Source organism: Pyrus communis, chromosome 2 (assembly GCF_963583255.1).
Source record: "Pyrus communis chromosome 2, drPyrComm1.1, whole genome shotgun sequence".
NCBI classification, from domain to species: domain Eukaryota; kingdom Viridiplantae; phylum Streptophyta; class Magnoliopsida; order Rosales; family Rosaceae; genus Pyrus; species Pyrus communis.
The window spans coordinates 5,290,314-5,299,049 of record NC_084804.1 but is presented as its reverse complement, the minus strand read 5'-3'; positions in this window follow the sequence as shown (position 1 = coordinate 5,299,049).

Here is an 8,736-nt window from a genome sequence, read left to right as displayed (position 1 = left end):
CTATATTTTTGCACTAAAAAGTCAAACTTGGTACTATTCATTTTATCCTTATCGTTAAAACTCAAAGTTTTCAAGTCTTTTTCATTAGCTTTTCTTTTAAAAAAAAAAATTTGAACTAAAATTGAAAAAAAAAGTTTTTTTTATCTTCAAAATCATGGATGCAAAATAAAAGCAAAAGCAACTTTACACATGCTTCTCTAAAAAGTATTTATTATATAGGGGCGTGGGTGAATAGTACCAATTAATGAAATTTTTTTATTACCAATTGTGACGACATGTCTCAAATTATTATATATTTTTCTCCCCGAGTGTGTAAAGTGACGAATATGCCCTCATTGGCTTGGTAACGTGGATGCACATATGTAGTTTTAAATTATTTTCTCGCCATCATAATTAAATCGTACTTGGCGTCACGAGCGCGTTAACACGAGTTAGGGTCGAGTCGGTTTTCTAACGAAAAAGTTATGACGATTAAAGAACGAGAATGGGTAGAATTATATTTTAGGGTGGATTATATCTATTCTTGTCCACCAATCACCTTAATTCCTACTTTTTTGGGTTTGATTTCACTTTTCTTTGGGCCACTTAACATAACTCTCTTTCCCTTTCTCACGGAACCCCAATCAGGGCCATGATATTTTTCTTTATGGCTAATCCCGTACACGCGCGCACACACACGTACGCATACCCTTACCCTCTCACCTCTTCTTGATCCTTCTCATTCGTCCGTACACCCGAGAGCATTCCCACACTCAAACTATACCAAAACTTCACATATCGACTTTACTGAGGCTACCATCACGCTTCTCTTGACTTCATAAACCTAACCCTACCCTTAGTTTATAGAACGGAAGTCGGAAACATGAAGAACCAGAGCTCCGATGAAGAGCTGATTTCCTCTGACGCGATCGTGGGCATTTCACAGGGTTTTAAGGTTTAAGTAAGCCTCTAATCGACTCCATAGAGACCTGAGAGTAGGTTTAGGGTGGAGTTGTCATCGAGAAAAGAGGATTCACATAGTTGTAGACTTAGTTGAAGGTTTCGAAGGTTTTTCTGACCACTTTCCATTGGTTTTTGGACCTCTAATAAGTATGGTTGTGTTCTACTCTTTAAGAGCTTCAAATCCGTATAAATTTTATGGATTTTGGTTGAGAAATGAAGAGGATATTAAACTTTGAAATTTTTCTAGAGACCGGCGAGTATAGATAGCGGCCGGTGGTGGATTCTGGCAAGTCACCGGAGAAGAAGGGGCATATTTCGTTAACTTTAACGGAATCTTCTAACGGTGTCGGTTAATTTTAACGGAATATTCCCTAACATCGTTAGGGGTTCCATCAGTGTGCCAGGCATATGCCTGCGTGTGGTCGGCGCGTGAGGGCGTGTGTGACATCCAAAAATTATTCTAAAAATATGGGTGTGTTCGTGTTGTCGAGGAGATCATTTTGGTATATTCAAATACCCTATTTCGAGCAACGTATGAGAAGTTATTCCTCGGGTTTTTGTATGTGCTTTAAAATTAACGAAAAATTAGTTATTTCGCATATAGGTGAAACGTACCCCAAGGACGAGCGTGGACAAGCGAGATTGGGGGCTACGATCCTGCTACTTATCAGTGAGTGGGCATTTGTTTTATATATATATATATATATATATATGTCATGGTTTCCAGAACATTTTTTTAAAATGATTTATGCTTTAAATGTCATGTCAAAAATGAGTTACATTTTAAGTATTTCATTATTATCAATTGTGAATTATATTGTTTGATGCTGCAGAGGCTTATGTAAGCTTCATGTGAGTATATTGTGATGGTATTGGTTGCATTGCACATCGTTATGCATAGAGGCATTTAGAGCTCATTATTGCTGCACCCTGGTGTTAGTGCTCCCGTCCAAGGTTAGGGCACAGTCATTCACGTGATGTTCACCTCCCGCACCGCACGCTCACCTTGGATCCAAGTTTGGTGCCAACTCTGTCGTACATACCACAATATATGGTTCCGACTCGTAGGTGACCCGCGATTATTCGCAAAGCCTTCACATGATCATATCACTTAAGCATACATATTTACACCAAGCCCTGTCATACAGACCACAATAGGTGGTTCCGACTAGTGTGCTAGCATATACTGATGAGCTATGGGTCCAATCGTACAGGTCACATTAGGTGACTCTGACTGACATGTTACTTTATATTGATTTCACCTAACTTACATTTTTTAGTGCGGAAACGTTATGACATGGCATATTTCAGTTTTTACTGGCCTTGTGCATTGGTATTCGTATGTGTATACGTAGTATTATTTTATGGAAGCTATACGGGTTTTACAGCGAGGGGTTATTATGTTGAGAAAAGATAAATGTGTTTTCAAACGTTTTGTTTTTACCCACTCACCTTTCTGTTTTGCGCCCCTCCAAGTCCTAGGTAGTTGTACATCTTGGTGGCTCTCAAGGACTTCTCGGCTTTATGACGATCTACTAAATAAATGTAGGGATCTTCTTCCTATTTTGTATAATTAGCACTTAGTTGGTTTGACTGCACTGTTGGATTACCAATGCTCTGAATACTTGTATTTGGTACTTGATCCCTTTCACACACTTAATTTTATCACTAGTTAAATAAGCTTAGGTTAGTTTTTATTTTTTCGTATTTACTTATTACTATCATCACTTCTGTTGCACATTTGGCTACGTAACCCTCACATGACGGCCAACACGTCTCGACTTCGGTCGGGATGTGTCACCAATCCTATTCCTAACTTTTTTTTTATAGCTAAAATAACATTTTTAGCACTATAGTTTACAAAACACTTTTTTTTTTTTTTTTTTTTTATCTCACAACACAATAAAAACAATTTAATAATAAAAAAGAAAAAAAAAAGAAAAAAAAAAAGCTCTTGGTCTCTTCAAGCTGACAACCTTTTAATGGAAAACCCTAGTAGCGTCGCGGCCATTGTCTATGGTTGGTATCGTACGTTTTTCTGTTATATGAAAAAAAATTAAGAATTAAATTTAAGACATCTTATAATATTAAATTAAAATAAATAAAAATGGAAAATTGAACATACCACTTAATATTACAGTTTAGTGATATTCTTCTTTACTTGTAAGTGAGAAGTGTTATGTTTGATTATCGTCAAAGATGAGTTTAAACCACATTATTGCCAGTCTATTGTGAGATTAAGATCACCCCCTTCCTTTATGTGGATAATATCATTTGTATACAAAAAAAGAAAAAAAAAAGAAAAGGAACATTAACTTTGAGCCATCCGACCTCTTGTTAAAGGATGGTAATAACTTTAAGTGTGCGACACTTCCTTCGATCGGGCTCAAAAGCTCTCCACATAATAATAAGTACCTTATCCCCATTTTATGCTATTCTTATCACTATTAATTAATAATAAATATCATTCTTTCTTTTGAAAACTTTGAACAATAATCTTATTAATTTTAGCAATACAAATAGGTTTTACAAAAATGTTAGTATAGGAGAAGTCCGTTAGGATTCTGTTAAGATTAGGTTTTTGTAAACTTCTATGGACTTATGTTTACTGTGCCATAAGTCGTTTAATTAGTATATATTTATACTATTGTGATATCAATGAACCAATACCATTACAATTCTACGTACTATCAGAGCATGTTATTCTTATATAGACCATGTTAAAAGAAGGAATCTAGTTATATATACGGTCTCATGTATTTATTTATTACTTTTTTTAACAAACAATATTATTCATACTAAGACCATCTCCAATGGTTGGGCTAAAAGTCAAATTATTTAGCCCGAAAAATTTACCTTTTACCCCAAAAACAGCTTTTCTACTCCAACCATTCTACCCTAAAATTTTAGTCCGAGATTATTAAAGAATGAATTTAGGTTATTTTTTTTTTGTTAAATTAAATTTAAAAAAAAAAATATGTAGACTATCGTAAATTAATTTTATGAACATTTTAATCTAAAAAAATTTAAATTCCGATAAATATTGGGTAGAGTCCACCCCGATTTCTGGGCTAAATTTCGGGAGGAATTTGGCATTGGTTTAGCATTTAGCATTTAGCTCAAAATTTCCCCTTGGGTTGGAGTGCGTTTGGGAGGAAATTTTGGGGGGTAATTTAGCTTTTAGCCCACCATTGAAGTTGGTGGGGGAAAAAGTGGGCTAAGCTTCACAATGGATTAACAATAATATGGTTCAAATTCGCCTTTTACGAGAATCGAACCTTAGACGAAGAATACCACTAGACCGTAATACTAAGTGGCATTTACGGTCCCATAGATTAGTTGTATGAATTAAATGAGATGGGGACTATGATCTGAATATATCTCTACTTGGCCATCCGTATATCCATGGATCGGGTGGACCTAAAGAAAGGAAAATAGCAAACTATGTCCCTTATCATCTCTAAAAAATCTTGATTGATGCTTCTCTAAACACACATTTTCTCTCACATTTTTCTCCACAAATAACCATCAATTATTTACTAGCTATGATTTACGTTATCGGTGAGAGAGAAACAAAGATTTTCATAATAAAATTATTTTATTGAATAAGCTAATGTAGTAACAGACTAAAAAAAATCAAATATTGTTCATGTGTAAATTTGAATCAAGAGAAGCTAACGAGGATTGATTGAGTTGGTAAGAATTATTCTCTTCGCTAGACCAATGCTTAGATTCAATTCTTGATGCCAGCAAATCCTTTTTGTGGGCGATCTGTAAAAACAAAAAATATGCTAAGACCTTCTCTGTAGGTTCTCAAAGAAGCTTGTGGTATATCTTAACCCTGGAATGTGGTAACCTCCTCTTCTCCTAAACTTTTGCTAATCGAAAATTTTGAATTAAGTGAAGATAATTGTTTCCCGTGTTTCTTTTTCATAGCTTTTATTGTAAATCGTTTTATATTTTTTCGTAACTAAGATTTTAGTTTCTTAGTTGGTTGTCGTCCTTCCTATATATGGCTGAGCCCTACTAGTTTAGCCTGAATATGAGAGAGATCAAAGGCAAAAGCCATGTAAGAGGTATTGCCAAACATTGAACGACGGTAAACCAAACCAACCTCCTTATCCTTGCAGACCTTATTTTAAAGAAAAAGTCACAAATGATCACAGCTGCCCACTCCTATAATTTTTATTATTTTTTCCTTAAAAGGCTCTGATCTATGAATATTTTTGGAGAGACATTGTGTAGCCTGTAGGTCGGGCAAATGCTTCATCCCATGCTTTGACTTGTATCATATACCAATCTCGTGTTAGATCGCACGTATAACTTGGAAATTCCACAATTAGACGCATAGTGTATATAATATATATATATATATATATATATATATATATATAGATCTTGTTAGATTGTAGCAAAAATGGAATAGGGATAAGATTATCTGTAACGCCCCGTCTCGAAATATTTATTTTGGAAAATAATATCGGTGATAGGCCTAAACTAAACTCTTGTTTATTTAACTATCCATAGTCACTATTCTTTATCCATATTTTAGTTACCAAAATATACGATTAAATTCTCAAATTGAATCCCCAATTCCTTCTCTTATGTCAACTTCCCAACAAAAGATAAATCTCGATTATTTAAGGCTGCATCTAACCCTTGTTAGGCTGCCTACGTACCCTTGAGCGGCATCAAGTCTTTCGTAGTTCACCTTCCATTCTTTTATTCATTTCCGAAAATAGTCTAGTAACGGAAATTGGAGCCTTCTAGAGTGAAGATTAAATTTACAAAAATATCCATAACTTCAAATGTTAATAACTCTTTCTTTATAATTCCGTTTTACGAACGGTTTGCGCCTACACGTTCGTGAAGTCGAGCTCTATCCAAACATATCAAGAAATACAATAAAATATATGAGGATAAAATACGTTCTCGTATAATAACGTTACGCCAACTAGGGGCATTTTCATCTTTTTCACTTATCGATACAAATATCCACCGTAATTATAAATACGTTGTAATTACGAATACGACTACAAAATACTTATTTTAATATTCAAATCCAAGAACGGATTTTCACATTTTTCCCACTGAAATTTCCTTAACCATTTATTGATTTATTTTCCTATTTCCTTCACATATTCATAAACATAAATAATTAATTTATATATTTAAAAATTTCAGGATATTACATTATCATAAACGGACGGCATATAAACTTTCTTTAACGAAGGCGACCTGAACTTCAAGTTATACTTGAGAAAAAAATTTATGGTAGTAGAATATCTCCTATAATTTCATTGCATTTCATCAAGCCACAACTTGTAGATATTTTTTTTTAACAATGATGCTTACAGAAGGAGCAAAGAACATGTGTACCATATTATTCGTGTTTCTTCAAATGAAATATAAAGTGAAAGACACATGATTTGTTTAGGAAGTGATTTTAAATCCTTGGTAAAAATCCAAGTTAATTTTAAAAAACGTTGGTAGTGCTTCTTGGAAGAATATAATATCCATATACAATTACTACACACGATCCTTACAAGAATGATCGTCTGGTTTTTGTTAAATTGAAATGAGATTCCTTATGAGAAGGAGCTCGTGCTCCATTCTTGGTGGGAGAAACATCTCACAGAACAGTCCATAAATGAAATAAAAAACGCTGTTAAAAAAGATGAAGAAGGAATACCAATCTTTGATGAGCATATTGGTCAAGGAGTCCCATATGCAGTCAATACATTGTTATTCACAATTATAGAACATTTCATAGAAACACTTAGTAATGTCATCTTCAGGATCCATGATCAACTCAGCAATCTGAGATGTCCTACTCTAAGCGACTTTAGATGGTATAAAGATGTGTTCATGTCTAGAGTAATGCTCAGAGAAGACAGTAATCAACCATTTTGGAAAGAAAAATTTATATATATATATATATATGTCTACTATTTTTTCAACACACGAATAATTTTTTTTTTTTTTTTTTTTAAGAATAACATCTAAAGCCAGACTATTCCTTGAAATGCTTGGAATTTCATATGCTAGGTGTTACATCTTGGCCTGAGCCCCCATCACATCCATGGCTCAACTTCACCGTAGGACGATATTATTCGCTTTGGGCCCCGACCACGTCCTCACAGTTTTGTTTCTGGGAACTCACACGAGAACTTCCCAGTTGGTCACCTATCCAGGTATTGCTCTGGCCCCGTACTCGCTTAACTTTGGAGTTCCTACGGAACCCGAAGCCAATGAGCTCCCAAAAGGCCTGGTGCTAGGTAGAGATGAGAATATACATATAAGGCTTACATGATCCACTCCCCTGGGCGATGTGGGATGTTACAATCCACCCCTCTTAGGGGCCCAATATCCTCGTCGGCACATTTCCGACCAGGGATTAGCTCTGATACCAAATTGTCACATCCCAACCTGGGCTCCCATCACATCTCGGGCTCGACTTTACCGTAACACGATATTGTCCGCTTTGGACCCCGATCACGCCCTTACAGTTTTGTTTCTGGGAACTCACACGAGAACTTCCCAGTGGACCACCTATCCTGGGATTGCTCTGGCCCTGTACTCGCTTAACTTCGGAGTTCTTACGGAACCCGAAGCCAATGAGCTCCCAAAAAACCTCATGCTAGGTAGAGATGAGAATATACATATAAAGCATACATAATCCACTTCCCTAGACGATGTGAAATGTTACAATAGAACTATTATTGCAATTCACTTTGCAGCCAAAATTGAAGTTTGGTAGTAGACATAATATGGGAAGAATCAAATTAAAGCACTTTCATAATTTCATGTGTAGATGGAATCCGTGTTGGCCCATCTCGACCGTGCATGAATCCTGGGTGGATGAGCAATATTATGAAACCCTATCACCATTCTTTAAATGTATGGTGCCATCTAATCAATCCATGCATTGTATACCAATTTCAAACCGCTTTCTTACCGCCATAGGTAGTGGAATTTTAGGCGTGGGAAATCCCAAATTTTAACTTCTTATTTTTAATTATTTATCTATACGTATGATTAGACATTTTTTTTCTTTCTAATAGTAAGGAACCTACAATTTCCATCCCCAATTTTATAAATTGTTAAACTTTTATATTTCTTTGATTTTTTTTCGCTAACAATTTTGGAATTAGTTTTTGTATAATGTACGAACATTTTGATGTAAAATAATTTGAATTCCGAGAAAAATATTTGGTAGTGAAATATGAGAAAATTGGATTTTTATGGATTAGTGAACAAATGGATGAGTATTTATAGAGTTTTGGAGGAGTTTTGATCTGATTTGAATTAATTAATAATATTACTTTGACTGTTGGATTTAAATTTGAGCCATTGAATCTTTTTATTACCGTTAATATTGATTAAATTGGATGTAAGTCGTTGAATAGGATGTAGTTGGGCTAGCCGCATTGGATCAAAACTCAAGAGGCACACCAACCTTTGGGTGCTAGCAACGCTTTAATATGGGTTGTAGAAAACATACTTTCTGTGCGCTTGCTCGCAGACAATTCGTCTGCCCTATTGCATCTGTTGCGCGAGCCGCTGAGCTGGTCTTCAAGTGCTGCAGCAGATAAGCTGCGGGCCTCAACCTACTTGTTTCCTTATCCATCTGAGGGGCCTCAACATTTAGGCCATCTCAAACTGAAGGGTCCAGAGGGTCAGAGGGCCGAAAATAGGCCGAAAACTGTCTCCAACCAAGGGCTAGGCTAGATGGCTCTGGAATCTGAGAGGGCCCCATGGAATCGGAGAGGGCTAGAAGGCTGGCCAGAAATA